The sequence below is a fragment of the Leptonychotes weddellii genome, chromosome 14 (assembly GCF_054177405.1).
Source record: "Leptonychotes weddellii isolate Sample4059 chromosome 14, ASM5417740v2, whole genome shotgun sequence".
Classification (NCBI taxonomy): domain Eukaryota; kingdom Metazoa; phylum Chordata; class Mammalia; order Carnivora; family Phocidae; genus Leptonychotes; species Leptonychotes weddellii.
The window spans coordinates 32889660-32909348 of NC_138382.1; positions in this window are offsets into that span (position 1 = coordinate 32889660).

Genomic DNA, 19689 nt, shown 5'->3' on the forward strand with positions numbered 1-19689 from the left:
TGGTTAATGAGCATTTCTGTGAGGAGCAGTGACTCACCAGAGGAGAAGATGTGAAGCTCCAGCGCCCAGCCAGCCACAAAGCTGGGCACACTCAGTTCTGACTCGGTTCTGCAGCCTGCCTGCCTTTCCCGCCAGATCTCACACCCCTCCGCCAGCAGTCATGCTGGTCTGCTTTACATTCCTCCAGCACACGTAGGTCCTACCATGATCGCGGTATAACGGATGATGAAAGAGAGGCCAGGAACTTACCTAAGGTCACGCAGCAGGTCAGCGGGGACAGTGAGGATTCAGGCTTCATAACCTGTGTTCCACCCCCACTGACTTGTCCAAGGAATTAAGTGGGCAAATAGGAGAGAACATTCCAGTGAGAGGCAAGAAGATGTGTTTACCTCACAGTGTTGTGCAAGTGAGACTTGCACGAATTTATATATATACAGAGTAATTAGAACTTGGCTGGTTTAGTTAACGGTAGCCATCATTATTATTCATCAGAGTTCATGTCAAGAACTAGTTCCTCGGGGAAACTTAGGGAGTTCCTGCCATCTGGACCAGTTCCCCTTCTTACACCTTCTTATAAAAAGTCCTACTACCCTTTAGAGCACTTACTCCATTTGTTAGTATATACCCATTTGTGATTTGTTTGTTTCATGTTTCTTTTTTGTCTGTATCTCAGTGCCCAGCCCCGGCAAAAACAAACAAACGAACAAAACTCCAACTTAATAAGCATTTCTTGAATGAATGGATGAGTGAATGAAACATTCCTTGCCGCCCTAGAGTCCCACATTTTTCTCCTCTCGGTGGGAGGAGAATATTCTTCTTTGTTTCTCTTCATGCCATCTTGGGACTCTCACGCGTTTCCCACAGCTAATCTACATGGTGTTTACAGGTGCCTTCTGAAAACCGCCCACTCCCCAGCTTCTAAACTCAGCTAAGCTATGTCTCTGAAATGTCAGCCTGTCCCTTTAAGTCTCCTTCTCAAAAGCAGCGAGAAATTCAGACAAGGAAAGTTTTCAGTTCCTCTCCTCATCGTGCCAATTGTATAATGAATCTGTGGGATTGAGTTTATTTCCAAATTTAGACCCACTCTGAGCACAATAGGAGCTTCTAAACTCATCCCAGTGGATCTCAAACCCACTTTTGACTTTTAAAGATTACAGATTTTTTTCTGGGTTTTGATGAGTGGTGAGTGGGAACAGAAAGTTCCAGACAACATAGTGGTGTCGTTTCTGCTCATCATGCCTTTTTCCCCTCTTGTTTAGATGTGGTTCTTTAGAAACTGCACTCTCTTTCTGCTCCTATGATTGTACTTGTTAGAGACAAATATTTACCTTGCCTTTCAAAGAAGCTGTTTTATTTCTGGCTGCTCATAAAATGAAGAGGCACAAGTTCCTTCAAACTCACCTTTTTGGCTTTCTTGATACAGAGATTTTCTTAAGAGCCTCATTTCCTGTGTTCTTTGCTCCCTTAATCTTAGCATTTTAGTTTTCTTTCTTTTGAAATCACCTTACTCACCAGAGTAAAAATTGGCTTACTCACTTCAAAGGTTAATTATGAGCATTAGAAATAATGTAGGGGCGCCTGGGTGGCTCAGTCATTAAGCATCTGCCTTCGGCTCAGGTCATGATCCCAGGGTCCTGGGATCGAGCCCCACATCAGGCTCCCTGCTCGGCAGAAGCCTGCTTCTCCCTCTCCCTCTCCCGCTGCTTGTGTTCCCTCTCTCACTGTGTCTCTCTCTGTCAAATAAATAAATAAAATCTTTAAAAAAAAAAAAGATAATGTAGAATGGCCATCGTCATTGAAACACACACACACACACACACACACACACACACACACAAACAACAACAACAACAACATGAGCTAGCAACTGTTGGAAAGGGAACCCTCTTGCACCACTGGTGGGAATATAAATTGGTGCAGCCACTGTGGAAAACAGTATGGAGGTTCTTCAAAAATTAAAAACAGAACTATCACCTCTAGGACTTGGTGGGGTTGGAGAGGGAGCACTGGGCGCTGCAAGGATGGATGAAGAGGAGATGGACCAGCTCCAGCAGCCACCAAGGGGACCCCACCAGGGGATCAAAGGGCTTGATTTTTTCAAGGGCCCACCGGGAATGCTACCTGATCAAGAAACTGCAGAGGAAGCTGTAGGCATATCATTACTGAAAACTGTGTCTCTATAAAATAGAAATCATTTTTTCAGCAACTCTGCTAGAAGTCCGAATTATCTTTCCATTATCTCCAAAGAAAAATTATATTACAGCACTGCTATCATACAGAGACGTAATACAAAATATGCAACCAGATATGAAGAAAAAGGTATTATTGAAACATGTGGGGCCAAACCAAAACATTATGTTCCTTTCCTGGATTTTGTAAGGTTTATTATATACGTCAACAAAAAGTTTGTAATTTGGTATGCTTTCTTTTCTTATACAAAATAACTATTCGTGTTCATACCTAATTTTGTACTTGTAAAATTTTATTCTATTAACACTATTATTTTTTTTTACAAAGGGTCTCCAAACCGTGTAAGCTTCAGATCCTACAAACTGAACGCACCAGACTTCCCATTTTCTATTACTGTTAACCTACGTCTTTGCATTTTTATTTTGATCATTTTCTCTGCTGGTTGGGGGAAGAGAGAATCCCAAAGGGGAGGTGGTTGTAGTGGTGCTCTGAAATGCATGGATCTGCTGCTCTTAAGTCAAACAAGGACCTGGGGTGCCTGGGTGGCTCAGTCAGTTGGGCGTCTGCCTTCCGCTTGGGTCATGATCCCTGGGGTCCTGGGATCGAGTCCTGCATCAGGCTCCCCGCTCAGCAAGGAGTCTGCATCTCCCTCTGCCCACCCTCGTTGCTTGTGCTCTGTCTCTCCCTTTCTCTCTCTCAAATAAAATCTTAAAAAAAAAAAAAAAGAAAGAAAGAAAGAAAAGACCAGCCAGGACCAGCAATGTGAGGTGCTCAGGAGGATGGAAAGATTTGCCAAAGTTCAGACCTTCAAAGAGAAGCAACATTCTCTCGAAGGAAGAGGGAAGGTGGGGACAGAGTGATTCATGGGATTTAATGGTCCTGTCTCCTAAGTCTCTGTTGAGAAGAAATGGATAAGAATTCCAGAGGTGGTAAGAGTGAAGGCTTCATACGGATAATATAATATGAAACAAATAATTAAAGGGGATTATTTTTTTTTGTTTTATATCTCCTAATATTATTTAGTTATTTTTATTTCCATTTGTTTATGATATTTTTTAATCAGTTAACATACAGAGTAATATTAGTTTCAGGCGTACAACATAGTGATTCAACCCTTGCAGACCTCACCCGGTGCTCATCTAGAGGGGATTATTTTGGGGAACTCTGTGAAGATAAATATATACGAAGAGACGCTGGAAGGACATGTTTATGAAATGTTGAGTGTATACATTAGGTTTATTCTAAGTGGCCTCATCCTTACCTTTTCCTCAATTCCCGTCCTCACTCTACCCCTAAAATGATAAAGGTTTCAAAGAGAAACAAATTTTTCACTGAATTTTGCTGCGACTTGGGAAATTAGGTGAGGGTGCCTGGCTGAAAGGGAAGAGAAATAACTTCTGGAAAGGTGGAAGTGTCTTCTGGGAAGGTGAGTTCTTATGCTTGCATAAGAAATGGACAGGTGAGGGGCACCTGGGTGGCTCAATTGGTTAAGCGTCTGCCTTCAGCTCAGGTCATGATCTCAGGGTCCTGGGATCGAGTCCTGAGTTGGGCTCTCTGCTCGGCGGGGAGTCTGCTTCTCCCTTGCCCTTCCCCCTGCCTGTGGTTTCTCTCTCTCTCAAATAAATAAATAAAATCTTAAAAAAAAAAAGAAATGGACAGGTGATAAAATTTTCTTTCCTTTGTGACACAGGTTAGACAAGGAATCCAGACAGCTTGGCCTATATGTCTGATGTTTGTGTCGTCAAGTGGTGACCTATCACATGGTAGGGGGCAATGGGCGAGCACAGTGGACATGAATGGGATTGTCTGCCCAGAACCCCCTCTCCTGCTTCCTCCAGAAACTACCCATCCCTCATCCACAAATCTCCTTTGGGAAACTTCGTTGTCTTATGTAACCTCATCCTTTTGTCAATTATTGACTGGGCTAAGGGTGAGGATCTGATCCAAGCCAGTCCAATCAGAAACCTTCCCAATGTCTTCAATAAAATCTAGAAGGGAAATGAGCGGTTTCTCTTGGATGGTGGGAGCTGCATGATGAGTCCAGGACATGCGGGGACCTGTGTTCTGTCTCAGAAACAAAGTCTCTCTGCAGCCAGGGGGAATGAAGCAAATACCCAGTAGCTGGGATGTGAGTCCGAGCAAGGGCCTGGTGTAGTTGACCTCTGGTTCCACCGTGACCAAGACCTATGCCTCTCTGTTCTCCACTGTAATTCTTCCACATCTCCATGGATTTCAGGAACCAGTCAGTCCACCCTTCTGCCTGTGCTAGTTCAAGCTGCCGTGGGTCACTTAGAACCAAAAGGATCCCACCTAAGCAGCAGCTCACTTAAAATGTGTGATTTAGTCGAGAATTGAAACTTCTTTACTTTAACCCTGCTCACAAATTAAAATTTAGTTTGGTTTCTTGCCTTAAAAGATGCAAGGTGCTGACGTATGATGACTCTTTGCTGATTTAATATTCCCTTGGGGTCAATATTTAGCACATCAGTTATTTGGAGCAGTGGGAATGAAGGTGTAAGACACACAGACGTACGGGATGCCAGGAAAGAGAACAGATACTGCTTCAAATGCATGTTTGAAAGGAGTTGTGTTCTTGAAATGAATTGATTGATTCAGCAAGCGTTTCTGAAGGGCTTACGCTATGCTGTGTCCTGTTCCTCGTGCTGGGGAGATTATCGATCAGCAAAACCACCCCAAACCCACCCATCTCCTTGTATCCTAGCTCTTTCTTCTACAGAAGTAAATCAGAAACTTTCTGGATACTTTAGAATGACAGCTAGCTGTGTGTTGATTACTCTGGGAGCATTGGCACCTTTCTCAGTGGCCAACCACACATGTTCTGCAGAAGGTGAATGATGAAGATCCTTCTCCACCCACGTTTCCCACCCAAGATAATACGGCAAACTAATTAGTTCCTTACGTTCTAGCAATGAAGAACACAGTGTCGTACCATTTTTTGCCTCTACTAGAGTGGGCTCCATTTCATCAAAAATTTAATGGTAGAAAACGAATGTCCCCCCCCCCTTTTCTTTCTGGTACATCCTGAAGTGTTTTTATCAGTGTCACCGACACCACTGTCATGCTAGTAAAATCTGCTTGGCAAATTCCAAATAGAACCTGCATGATGCACGAAGTAAACACATGAGCAGTACCCCCCATCCCCAGCCCTGCCCCGCTTCTTTCACCGTTTATTTCCTTAGGTTCAATCTGGAAGTCATTCTGTTTGTCAAAAGGCCAGGGGATGATGAACAACCCCCCCACCCCCCGGCCACCCTGAAGCACCGGGACAAAATGGAGAGGGATGGCAGAGTCAGAAGACGGAAAGCCGCCGGACCCAGCCCACACTGAAGATAGCTCTTCCAGGTTAAAAACTAACAGGTGCAGACGGTTCTCAGAGCGGTTTCGTGGAAGCGGCTTTTCTTCACCATGGAGTGTATTAGGACTTGTTTTAAATCTGAGACATGACTGGTTAGAGTTTAAGACTTTGAATTATCTGCAAATAGCAATAAAAGCCCTGATAGAAGCAATACCTCGGCGCGGACAGACAAAAACCACAGAGGAACAAGGGAAAGGGGCAGGAAGAAGGTGTCGGGTGAGAGACCAGATCCACCCCCCTCTAGAACAGACGCAATTTTCTTTGACGGTGCTGACTAAAGTATGTGCTTGGGTTTGTAACAAAAGTCGTGTTTATTTTAAACCAGAGTCTTAAGGGAGAAATCGGATATTAATATCAGAACCACCATGTGTAGTATTCTTAGCTTTTTTGCATATAAGACGTATCATAACTGCCGAGGACACTGTGTACAGATTTCATTCCCTCAAGGACATTCAATTAATCTCTCCTTTTCAAAGTAAGGCTTTTACCACTTGAAAGACAAATACATTTTCATTGTTTTCCTACTATAAAATTGCAGAACTCAGAAAAGCACTAAAAAATAAAAATCACATTTTAAGAAACCAGTGATCCTTGTCGCTTTGTTGGGAAAGAACTACTATTAGATATTTGGTGTGCATCTTTTCAGCCTTTATTTCCATGTGTTTTCCCTTCTTAGTGATCATCTAGCAATACTGAATTGTAACCTCTTCTTTTCCCTTATTGGTAGGATATAGTGAAGATCTCCCTTATGGCATTAATATTTCAGATGCTTCTAGCTTTAACAATGCTGCTTCAGTTCCTTGTAACTAAATTTGTATCCCACATCTGGGATAGTTTCCTCAATGAATTGCTAAGTTAAAAGATGTGCCAATTTTAAAGATTTTTTTTTTTATAAATATTGCCTATCTGTCCTCCAAAGAGTGGTGTGAAGCCTACATATTTAAAATCCCAGCAGCAGTGTTTGAAAGTGACTCCTCTTTCTCCTTCCAGTACTGGGAATCATCCATTTTTTACCAATTATATAGTAGAAAAAAAAGTTGCTCACTGGTTCAATTTGAATTTCCTTGAATACTATTAAAGATTTTCCTATATATTCAAGTCCTTTTGCATTTCTTTTTTTGTGCATGGTATTGCTTCTTCATATTTTTTCATAATTTTTGAGTATTTTAAAATTAATGATCTTGTAGTAGTCTTGATAATCTTTATTACACAAATTTCGCATTTACTTTGTAATTTATAAATTATATATTTGTATTATTAATATATATTTATTTATAATATAAATGCACCATTTACAACAGTTTATGTGTCTATTTGTAATATATTTATGATCAAGGTAAATATTATCTATAATATTTTTATAATATTTTTATATAATCCAGTTTATTGGCTCTTTCCATTATGGATTCTGCCTTGATGGTACACTGAGATTCACTTTTTCCCTGGTTGTTTCATACTTTGTTTTCTTCTTTTTTTCTTTAATTCTCAGTTTTTAATCTTTAACCATTAATGTTTGATTTTAGTGTATGGTATAAATATTTGGAGGCAACTAATGATGTTTTTCCAAACATTTTACCGGTTGCCCCATCTTCTTCTATTATGTCATTTTTCTCCATTGATCTAAAAGTCTCATTTGCCACATAATCATATAATAATAACAATAATAGCAAGTACTTATTCAGTGTTTATGTACCAATTTGTTTTTTTAAATAAATGTTATTTCATCAGTTCACACTAGCTTATGAAGTAAGTACTAGAATTATTTCTACTTTGTATTCACTTATTTTCATCTTAAATAAAAATAGACATAAAAAAGAACAAAAAGCAATAGTTCTTCTTTATGATTTTGACCGAATCTCATAAGTTTTGATACTAAGTATAGCATCCAAAAATGCAAACTCCGCAGATTTTTTTCTGCAAATCCAGCACCATTACTTATTCTCTGTGCGGCCTTGAAAAATTTACTTGACCTCTCTGTGCTTCAGTTCATTTAAGTGTAACACAAATAATAATGCCCATGTCAAGACATTTGAGAGGATTAAATGAGATAATATGTGCAAAGTAACTACAATAGCAATTGACATAGAGTAAGTACTGAATAAATGCGTATTATGTTACTTTTTTATTGTCTAAACAATCTGTATTTTTACTTCGAACCTTACTTACCTCAGTTGTTAGAGCTTTAATGATTTTTATTAATTGCTAGTTTTATTACACTTCAGCTAGGGAATCTGGCCTATAAAATTTATGGCAATGTGGCTTTTATAGTAGTTGGATGGATGAGGAAGGGAATTACATTAATTGAACATCACTAGATGTCGTGTTGACGTGTTTGTTTCCAGAGCTCTAACGTGGGAATGCAGGAGTCTGCCACACGTTGGTCTGTTCTCTAACCTTGCAATTCCCCCACTGAGATGTTATAGTTCAGTTTCTTAGTGTGTATTTTATCTTTGGAGTGCGCACGCGTGCGCACGCACACATACACACCCACCCACTATCTTCCTGGCTGTGCACACCTGCTTGGCTCTCTTCCAAAAGTAGTTTACTGAAAACAGGAGGAAGACGTTTTGCAATTACTTAGGTACTAAACAGATATTCCTAATGTTCCTAGATTCACTTATAAAAGAGGAAATGGCTTTCCCACAGGGTGTTTTAAGTGATTTAACAAAGGGGACCTGGACTCTAAAGCTGATTCCAGGACACATTTCTCATGAGAAAACTAAAAATGGTACAGGATTACTGAATGAGACCTGGGGCCATATTCAGCACCCGTTTCATCTGAGAGGTGGTCAAAGTGGTCTAATCTGATGCGAGCAAAATATCTTTCTGAGATAAAAACATCTTTTTTATTGGCCTCCTTGATTCCTCTTTTAAGGCACTAGTTTTTATGCTTGGCTGCTCCTTTTTAACCACCTGGGGAACTCTAAAAAATATACAGATGCTGGGTCTCACCACAGCCAAATGAATCGTGGATCAGAATCTCAGGGGAGGAGGGGACTTGGACTTTTTTTTTAAACGATCTTCAGATGATTTCAGTGTGTAGCCAGGACTGAGAGTCACCAAGCTAAGACAGTATCTCCTAAGTCCCCAATAAAATGGAATATTTAAGACATTGCACTTAGCTTTGCGTCATTTTCCAGTTTAGCAGACAACAGAGAGACTGAGTATAGGCGATGGGCAGATACATTTCAGGTGGGTTTAGAAAAAGCCAGAAGGACAGCACTGAACAGGTGAAGGTGTAGGAGCCACAGGGCAGTTGCCTCTAGGGCAGGAACTTTCAGGGGCATGGGGAAGGATCTGGGGCAGGGAAACAGAAAGGGGTCAGAAGGAGGAAGCTGGCTGCCAAGCCCAGAGGAGGAGATAGAGAGCCTACAATGCACAGAATGCTGTGATAAAGACCTGAGCTCACGCAGTTCTCACAACCCTCTAAAACAGGATGAGTTTTCCCATGTGAAAAATGAGGAAATTGGACTTAAAGTCAATAACCAACTTTCCCACTAACCTAGTAGGCAAAGGTGGATTTGAATCCAGGCTCATTCTTCAGGTGTTTCTTTAGTGTGGCACCAGGGACCCTACCTTCCATGGACCTTCTGAAACCGAATCTTGGGCCCAGAAATGTGAGTTGTAACAAGTTCTGGGGGTGAGAGTTATGCCCCTAAACGTTCCAGGCCTAAAATCTTATACACCAGCTCTTCTCAAACTCTCATGAGTCTATGAGTCCCCTGGGGCTCAGTGATTCTGACTCGGTGGATCTACGCTAGGAACTGAGATTCAGCATTCCCAATAAGCCTCCCCATATAGCCAGAGCTGCTCGTCCCCAGCTCACACTCTGAGCAACAAGTTCCTGTACCACCCTGCCCTGAAGCTCATCCCTCCTGAGGCCAAAGACCGAATCCCAAACAGTCAGGATTCTGCAAGCAGCTAGGCTAGCCTGGACATCCAAAGGCGTGTCTGCTAATGGCTGATCAGCTGGCTTCTCACCAGGGGAGCAGGTTTAACTTGCTCGTCTGCCAGAGGGAGAAGCCAAAGTCATTGGTGAGCACCTGCTCTGAGCCCTCAGGAAGCCAGCACTGAATTTAGCCCCACAGCAGCAGAGCCCCACAGCAGCCGAGCTGCGGAAAGACAGGATTTACAGACAATTGCCTGCAGCCACAGTCCAGCATAGGCCCCAGCACATGGCCTGCAACCAATTCCACTTATGCCAAATGGCTGGACCTGGGAAACTGCAAGGAAAATAGCTAACCACCAGGAGGTGACGGGGGTTGGGGGCCGGTGGTGGAGAATCATCTTATTATGATTTTTTAAAATCAGTACAGCTTTTGGGATCTATTACCATGACTTTTTAGGTTTTACCAGTGTGTGGGCTTTATGGGATTTCACCTTGATTTGGGGTATTTCAGACTTCGGAGTTTATTCTGTTTTCTTCGTTCCGTGATCGTAAAAACAAAGGCACTGACCCGTACGTTGTTACGCCACGAGAGAAAGAACTTGTGTTTTTCTGTTATCTCAAAAAAAGCCATGGTTCTTTCTGAAAAATTAATCACCCCATATTTTACACATTTAAGCTCCTTGGCATTGCACGGGAAATTATCTGTTCCACACTTGAATCAAGCAAAAGCAAGTCCACACGCCTGGTCCTTAATCCCTCTTAGTTTTCTTCCAATTAGATGCAATCTTTTTCCAATACTCTAATTAATACTTCCATATTAAATATTAGGCCTTGTAAGAAAAAAAATCTTCTGTAATATAGTCGCATCAAGCCAAACAGGATTCTGAAGCTCTTGCCCTTAATCTTTCTTTCAATTTTCTGCCATTTAGAAACAATTTTTTCCCCAACACACTAATGAATGCAAATGATATTCGTGATTAGTTAGTATTATGCTAATCTGAGCCTGGAATTTACCTAAATCTGCATGGTGTTGTCTGAGCACCAGATTGCTTTGGGTTTCTGAGGAAAATTACATTAGCCTGCCAGATGTACAAAACATGATAGAGTAGAAATCTGAGCAAATAATCAAGATTACATTAGTTTTGTTTCTTAATGAACAACTGTTGGCATTAGGGATTACAGACAAATTATGGTTTTCCTCTCTGAGCTCAAGCAGCTAAGCAGCTGTTGTGAAGGTCCCCTTTTCCTGACTACCCCTAAAGAGATTGGAAGCCGCCGGGGCAGGGGGGAAAGCATCTAAAATTTCACATAATTTAATTTGTTCCATTACAGAGTAATCATCACCCCGAGGCCCACAGCTAACCTCCAAATTTCCCCCCACCAACCTCTCTCTGGAATGTGGGAGCAATTCAAGTGAGTATCTGGGGCAGAAACTCGATGTGTTTTTCTTCTCTCCCAGCTTAGAAGGATGTGGGTTACATGCCTCTGAGGCGTACCTGCTTTCTGTACCCTTTGGGCCACCTTCCAAAAGGGTGCCTGCCTAATTCCTGCTACTTGGGTGACACAGATGGAATGCTGCTGATAAGGATTATGTAGGTAACACGGTACATCTGGCTACACTCTAATAGGCTGGCTAAACCAGAAACTTGCAGAAACAGCAGCTATCTGAGCTTAGACCCTTGTCCTGTGTTACTTGATCTACGTCTGTGAAGTTTCACTATAATGAAATCCTTGTCTTTCAGTGGATATGGGGTGTGTGGCTTGGGGATGCTAGCAGTGGTGTAGGTCGGGTTGTTTCAATAGCCCATGGCCCCGTTCCTGGACGTTTCCCCCTTTACATCAATCAGCAGATACCAGGGCTGTTGGTGTGGAGTTTTCTGCTCAGTAAAAGTGTCCTCACTTACAGCATGACATCTTCTTCTCTGTGCTGTTTTCAGGTCAAGAGCCATGCTCTGTCTGCCCCTGGGCCTTGACACATGTTGATCCCTCTGCAGAAATTAATCTTCTCGCATCTGTTATTTGCATCACTGGGAGAAACTATGGCACCTCCAAGGTGAGTTAGCCTCCTCTCTTAGATGGTTCCATGACAGCCAATACCTGACCAACACAGGACTTGCCACGCCACATTCTTCACTCCATGTACGTTCTATGAGGAAGGGAACTAAGTCTGCCTTGTTCATACACCACTTTTTGTAAGTGTTCTATGAAAGTTTGTTGACAGAATAAGGAATTTATACAGTTGAACATACAGTGTTAATAGGGAAGAAAAAGTTTGGGTCTCTATACCATTGTAAAGATGGATGTTCTAAATGATAAGACATTATTAACAAGGTTATCACAATGACCTTTATGTTTCACATAGAGGCTAAGGACCCACCTACCCATGGCCCTATGTTTGGGAAAAGATAAGGAACCGAGGGACGGGTGTTTATGTTCATGGACACAGGCAGCTCCCAACTTGCTCCAGCTGCTGAGCATAGCTGCCTTGAGAACGGAACTTCTATTTCTACCTCCTGTACCCACCTCTATAATCATTCCCCACCAACTGAGAGGCCCATCGCTGGCAAGACTCTCACTGATCAACACAACCCATTAGTCAGCTGGAGAGTCGAGATTCCCCAACTCTCACTGTGATCTAGTGTCCAGTGGTGGGATTGGGGATGGACTGGTGGGGCAGAGGAATGGAGTAGAAATGAGAAAGGGGAATAGGAAGATGATGTCAGTTAGGTCCACCTTCAGTCTTAACCCTTGACTCTTACCACTTCTATCCTACAGTTATGGGGCTGAAGAGAGCCATGGGAAGAAACCCAAGAGAGGAGGACGAAGAAAGGAGAAACCAAGTCATAGAAGAAAGAAAGCTGCAGAACTACCCCCTCTCTTTCTGGCCAATAATAGGCAAATGACAGAAAGGGAAGATGGGGTAGTAATGCTTACCTACAGCCCCTCCAGCACCTTCTTTGCACTCTCCAGGGGCCTTAGGCCATATTGTCAGTTCTCAATTCCTCTTTCTGGATTAGAGCATGGGAGTCTATGTTCAGTCACTTGGAGATGGGGAATTCCTTTTTTCCTTCTGAGAAAGGGGCTGTTGGAAGGAGGAAGGGTCCTTCCCCAGGACTGGAAAGAGCTATGCTCCTGGCTCTTGGAGACATTACTTCATCTGGTACACTCTTAGAATGGGTCCTTTGAGGATCTACTGCACATGTCACAAAATTTCTAATGACCAACTTATAGTGAGCTTTTAGAGCACAACTCATTTGTAAGCTGTGTGTGTGTGTGTGTGTGTCGGGGGTACCTGTATGAAAAGCAGGACTGATTTTATTTATAAATTTATAAATTTACATATTTATTCTTATTTAATATATTACTATTATAATTTTATATAATTGTTTTATTATAATTTATAAATTGTGTGCCCAAAGCACTGATGGGCTAAGAAACTGGAACTTAAGGCAAGCTCAGTCTCATTCAACTGGTCTTCTAGAATGATCCCCTTCCTGTCCAAGGGTATTGGAAGTTGGGAGAAGAAGCTGGGAGAGGAAATATAAGGCTAAGTAAGATTTGATCTGTTCCCCAGAAAAACACCATTGAGTTCAGCCAAAAAATAGAGTAAGTGGCATTAGTAGTACATAGAATAAAATGAACAGGACCTCAGAATCCAGGAAGTATCACTTTGTTAGAACAAATGATAAGTGAAGTCTTTTTGGAACTCTATCGAGCTAATTGCTCAGTTAATCCTAAAGTCATTGACTTGACTGCTAAGAATCATTTCCCCAACAGGCAATGTCTGTTTTTGTTTGTTTGAGGGGGGTGTTATTTAACCTTATCTTCTGTTTTTCCTATTTATAGATCTTACTTATTGTAAAATGTTTTATTGTAAACCATTGTGATTACATTTTAGTTGCAGTTAACAGTCAATGTTAACATGGGGTCCCACTATACATCCGGCAAAGTGCTTTGGGCACACTACCTCATTTAATCATTGCAACAACATTATAAAGCAGATACTGCTACCATCCCCATATATAACAGTTGATGAAAGTGAGGCACAGAAAGATTAAGTCCTTTGTCTAAGTTTATCTAGCTGGTCAATAGCATATTTGGGATTTGAACCAGGGTAGTCTGGTCTTAGAAGCCCGACACAACCACGATGCTATTCTGACTCCCAACATCATCTGAAACACCCTTCAAAAGCTATTTTTATATTCTACATTCCCTTCCATTTTAAGTTAACCTACCTCAGTTCTCTACCTTATCAACATTATAAAATGCACATTGATAAGAATGTGAGGTTTCCATATTCTAAGGAAACTATATCACTGCCTTCCATTCACATGATACTTATGTAAAGTGCAGTAGATGACCATAGTCCTAAGATTTCTTTCTACTAAAAAGTTCAGGGCTGGAAGGCCTCTTTAGGAAAGCACTTATTCTACCCATATGTTTTGATGTTTACCAAAAGCCCATTTCTTTATGTTTTCAGTGGCAGCTGAATAGTAAAGTCTGTACACGACATTTCTCCCCTCAAACTCTTCAATTGCATTTTATTGCCTTACTTGCAAATTAAAGAGTCCTCCTAATAATTGCTATTTTTCTGATGAAGATCAGAATTCAGCACATGTTATGAACACAGACCCAGCCCAGTAGCCGATCCCTACTTTGCTACCTGTTCTGACTAGAACAGGTAATGTTGCTGACTAGACTGACTTTGTCCTCCTTAGAGTAGCTCCGAGGAGAAGTACCCCAGTGGAAGGTTCTATAACGAGGCCACAGACCAAGACCACAGTCCCCCAAATTATCACATTCTTCCAAGAGTATGAAAGTCCTTTAAAAGGTGGGGCTCCAAAAAACAAATAATCCAGTCAAGAAATGAGCAGAAGACATGAACGGATATTTCTCCAAAGAAGACATACAAATGGCCAACAGACACATGAAAAAACGCTCCACATCACTCAGCATCAGGGAAATACAAATCAAAACCACAATGAGATACCACCTCACGCCAGTCAGAATGGCTAAAATTAACAAGTCAGGAAATGACAAATGTTGGTGAGGATGTGGAGAAAGCAGAACCCTCTTACACTGCTGGTGGGAATGCAAACTGGTGCAGCCACTCTGAAAAACAATATGGAGGCTCCTCAAAAAGTTGAAAATAGAACCACCCTATAACCCAGCAATTGCACTACTAGGTATTTACCCCAAGGATACAAATGTAGCGATCCAAAGAGGTACCTGCACCCCAATGTTCATAGCAGCAATGTCCACAATAACCAAGCTATGGAAAGAGCCCAGATGTCCATCGACAGATGAATGGATAAAGAAGATGTGGTATATATACACAATGGAATATTACTCAGCCATCAAAAAGGATGAATACTTACCATTTATATCAATGTGGATGGAACCAGAGGGTATTATGCTGAGTGAAATAAGTCAATAAGAGAAAGACAATTACCAAATGATTTCACTCATATGTGGAATATAAGAAACGGGGCAGAGGACCATAAGGGAAGGGAGGGAAACTGAATGGGAAGTCATCAGATAGTGAGACAAACCATAAGAGATTCTTAACTCTAGGAAACAAACTGAGGGTTGCTGGAGGGGTGGTGGGAGGGGATGGGGTAACTGGGTGATGGGCATTAAGGAGGGCATGTGATGTGATGAGCACTGGGTGTTACACGCAACTGATAAATTATTGAACACTACATCTGAAACGAATGATGTACTGTAAGTGGACTAATTGAATTTAAATTTAAAAAATAATAATTTCACAAATGTGGGGCTCAAATAATAAAAGACCTTTAAACACAAGAATCTGAAGCACTTCTGTGTAGATGTTGAATTTGAGCTCACCGAAAACTTAACACATTTCAGTATTTTTCAAACCACATATCATGATGCACTAGTGGGTTAAGGTCCCAATTTAGCTAGACAACACTTTTATTTAAAAAGGCAAAATAGAATAAAATAAAAACTTCTAATAGTACATTTCAGGCACAAAGGGTGAAGACTGTTTTATGAATATTTAATTTTCATTCTATGTATTTATATATGTGTGATGGAAGGCCCCCAAAAGTCGGAAACCACTGCATTCATCTGCTTCTAACAATAGCTCAAAGAAGTAGGCAGGGCTCAGAGGTCAAATGGCTTGCTTATACTTACAGACCAGCTTAGGGACATCCGTCTAGCTTTTTCGATTCTCAGTGTAACTGTCATTCCACGGTCCCCATTGATTCAGGACAATAAAATGAAGCAAAACAAAAGAAAGCAATAACAGCCTGTTAACACAGCAGTGGCTGCTGCTGCTGAAGTTAGCAGGAACAAAGGCCATGGTGAACAGGACAAAGAAGGGTTCAGAGGTCTCCCTCCCTCCGCTTTTTGAAACTCTTGAAAGTAGATTCCAGAAAGGCATCCAAGAACTTCCAGTTATAAGATAAATAACTTCTAGGGATCTAACGTACAGCATGGTGGCTACTCAGTTGAAATTTGCTAAGACAATGGATCTTAAATGTCCTCACCACACACACACACACACACACACAGGCAACTATGTGAGGTGATGAGGGTGTTGACTAACCTACTGTAATCATTTCACATATGTCAAATCATCATGTTGTACTCCCGAAACTTACATAATGGCACCAAATATACCCCAGTACAACTGGAAAATAATAAACAAATAGTACCCAAGAACTATTTTTTAATATTTCACAGTGCCTCTCAGAAATGGTAGGTTTATCCAGAATAAGTTCTCTAACTGAAATGTCAAGTTTTTTTGCTTTGGGCTAGAATTGCATTAACTTCACATATTGTTGAGAAGTGCTTGGATGTCTTTGGTTAATTGTGGTGAAGTGCAAAGTGCCAATGACCAGACTTTTCATCGTGGCTCTGCCTGTTGTAAATATGCACAGACTATTTAAACCCTCGAGCCTCCATTTCTTCTGCTGTAAAATGAGAGTTACATCTACGTTTCAGGGTTGTTGCAAGAATTAGATAAGATAATATATATGAAGCACTTAGCAGAGCACCTGGCACACCGGGGTGCATCATAGACAGTTGTGGCTGAAAAATGCAGTATCTCATAGTTTGGTTAATGGAATTTTTCGAAGTATAAGATAGAGATGGAAACATAATCAAAGAAGTACTTTTTTGGCCAATGTTGGGAACTGCTACCTTAGCAATCACTTAGCCTCTAAATACTGCCTATTTGCTGAAATATTTTTTTTTCTAAAGATTTTGTTTATTTATTTGACAGAGAGAGACACAGTGAGAGAGGGAACACAAGCAGGGGGAGTGGGAGAGGGAGAAGCAGGCCTCCCGCAGAGCAGGGAACCCAATACGAGGCTTGATCCCAGGACCCTGGGATCATGACCTGAGCCGAAGGCAGACACTTAATGACTGAGCCATCCAGGCGCCCCGGGATGCTATTTTCTTATTCCTTACCTGGGGAGATGGCCAAAAGCATTCGAAGGCTCAGTAATTATTTGTTCAACCCATTAATAGCCCTATGGCCAAGAGTTTTGAGAATATTAATTAATACACTGGCAACATTTCCTTCCCCCATGCTATTGTTTAGAATTCTCTTTTCAGGCTTAGGAAAAAGTTAATCTGGCACAAGCAAACGTTCTCAAAGCATCTGATAAGAACAGCACAAGTGAAGGAGGTAAAATGAAGGGAAACATCCGAAACTGACAAATGTGGCTGGACTGCTGGTTCTGAACTGATTGATTGATTTGTTAATTAATTTACGATGGTGCAACAATAATTACAAGCTACTGTTTGTCAGCCAAATCACTTGTGATGAAGTCAAAGGTTCACATCTGTGTGCATGTCCCAAGGATCAATGCATCAAATTAGCTCTGTTGGCTTTTTTCCCACTAAAAGCTAACACGTGTCATCAATATTCCAGCGTTTGTGTGTGTGTAAACTAATTGATTGAACATTCGTGCTACATAAACATGCGGTTTGTGTTATGTGGGGCACCATTTATAAACATCTTTGGTGCCAAAAAAATGAAAAGCCTCACATAAGATAATTAATATCTTATTGGACAAATAAAATGGCAATTTCGTGCTATTCCTTTGATTTATGGATAAAAAAGCATTGCTGTTTCTTCTGAAGTCTTGAGCATTATTGCATTGCATAGTATCTTACAATTTCGCCCTAGAGCAAGCCCGAGGAACTTTGCAGAGAAGGTGAAAGAATTTTGTGTGAGGCTGTTCATACCTTTCAATAATAGCAAACTATCTGTGATTCTAGAAAATCACCATATTATTGTCCTCTGCATTGCATGCTATGACATGTATGTTATTTTCAGTCTCCTAATCTCCCACCTATATTCGCCAAAGTTCAAATTCGAAGAATGTAAATTCATCCCCCCGCCCCCGCATAATGTCCCCCAGATTAGCTGTCAGCGGCAGCATTAACCTCGAAACTCTGTAAGAGCAGCTGAAGACGCCTGGAAGACAAAGGGAAGACTGCTCATCGAGTAGCCACAGATCTTTCCCTGCTCTTCAACCAGAGGCTCTGCTCCCGAAGCAAGAAAGGACGGCGGATGCTGGTTGTAGCAGGGAATGGGGGTCAGGAGCAAAAGTCGCGGTCCACAATCAATTTTCCCCCCACATCGCTCTATCATCATTTCACATTAAAATCTCTGAAAAGAAGCACGGAAGGGGTGAAGTAAGCTAAACCGGTTGCTGTCTCACTAGTGTCTACCAGATGTGGGAGTACAGTTTTATGGAAGGGCAGCATCTAGCTGAGAGGGCTTCAGTATCTGTCAAGGGCCTCTTACTCTTCCAAATTCACTTTTATAACAGCACCAAGGAAAAAGGGTCATGAGAGTAAGGACAGGTGACCTTCCAGACTCTGAAGACTGGGCTGCAGAACACTCAGCGCTGACACTGGGAAGCAGGGTCTTACTTTTCATTCAGACATCGATTCATATGGTTGAAACAAGGCCTGGTCCAAATAGATGGCATTTTTCACTTTCTCGCTCTCTCCAAAGAGATCATTTAGAAGCAGTTACTTCTAACATTGTTGGGGGACCTTCTTTCTCTCTTTCCCAAGGACGTGTGTCCCTCCATATTGTACACATTCCATTTTAGGTTTCTGTTATTCTTGGCGTGTTCTGGACCCCTCACCTAAACACTGACTGTTGAAATGCCAATCACCACATGGCCTTTCCCAACATTGCAATCTAGGTAAGACACATGGAAAAATCACTGAAACCTTCGAGTGGAAAAATAATCAATCCTCCTGAAATGAAACTGATTTCATCAAAAATAAGAAAATGGACAAAAAGCTCACTTATTTCAAAGTCACCTTGCTTTGGTCCCTTGTCCCCCAAACACATTAGCCTTTTCCAAATTCTGTAACTTACTAGATGCCTGAAAGGTCTTAGTCACTGTGATAAAGGTAGAGTTGAGAAAGCAGGAGATGATCCTTGCTGGCAAAGATGGGTTATTCGTCTGCTGCTTAGCACTTGGTAATGACCATGAGCCTGTCTGCTTGAAGGGAAATTTGAATTTGCTGCTTTTGCTATGGGGCTTTCTTCCCCCTCTAGCCCTCAGCCTTAAAACTTTGCTGCTAATTTCATCATAATTCCTCGATGCTTCTAGCACATTTAAGTCTTATCTTGGGAAGGGCAGGTGTTGATTCATACTGTGGACCACAGATTGGGAGCCCATCATCATTGATCAATGCACAGCCTGGGTACCCACTGAGATCACTGTCTCCATTAGTAAAATGGGAAAGCCATAGTCTTGATGCAATTTGACAATTATTTATTAAGGGCCTTTTATGTGCAAAATACTGTCTAGCGCTGGTAAATAAGACCCGGTACCCATCTTCTTGGGGCTTATAATTTTGGCTGAACAACTAAATAACATAACACAAATCTTATATTCATAATTGCGAATGTCATATAATAAAGTCGGTTCATTTGTATCAGAACATTCATACAGCCTATATACAGTATAAAAATGTTTCAAAGGTGCTAGGGTGTTGCAATTCAAACAGTTAATGGTGATATTACCTCTAACAACCCTGAAAATAAGAGAGAAAAAAATCCCATTAATAGCATAATATGCTGCCCATTATATTATGTGATAAACTAAATCTTACCTATTATAATACATACTAAGTGTGGGTTAAAATAATAACCTCATTAAAGAATTGTTACAAGAGAAGTCTTTCGTGGTACAAGTGAAAAAGCAAACTTACATCAGAAAAAAAATGA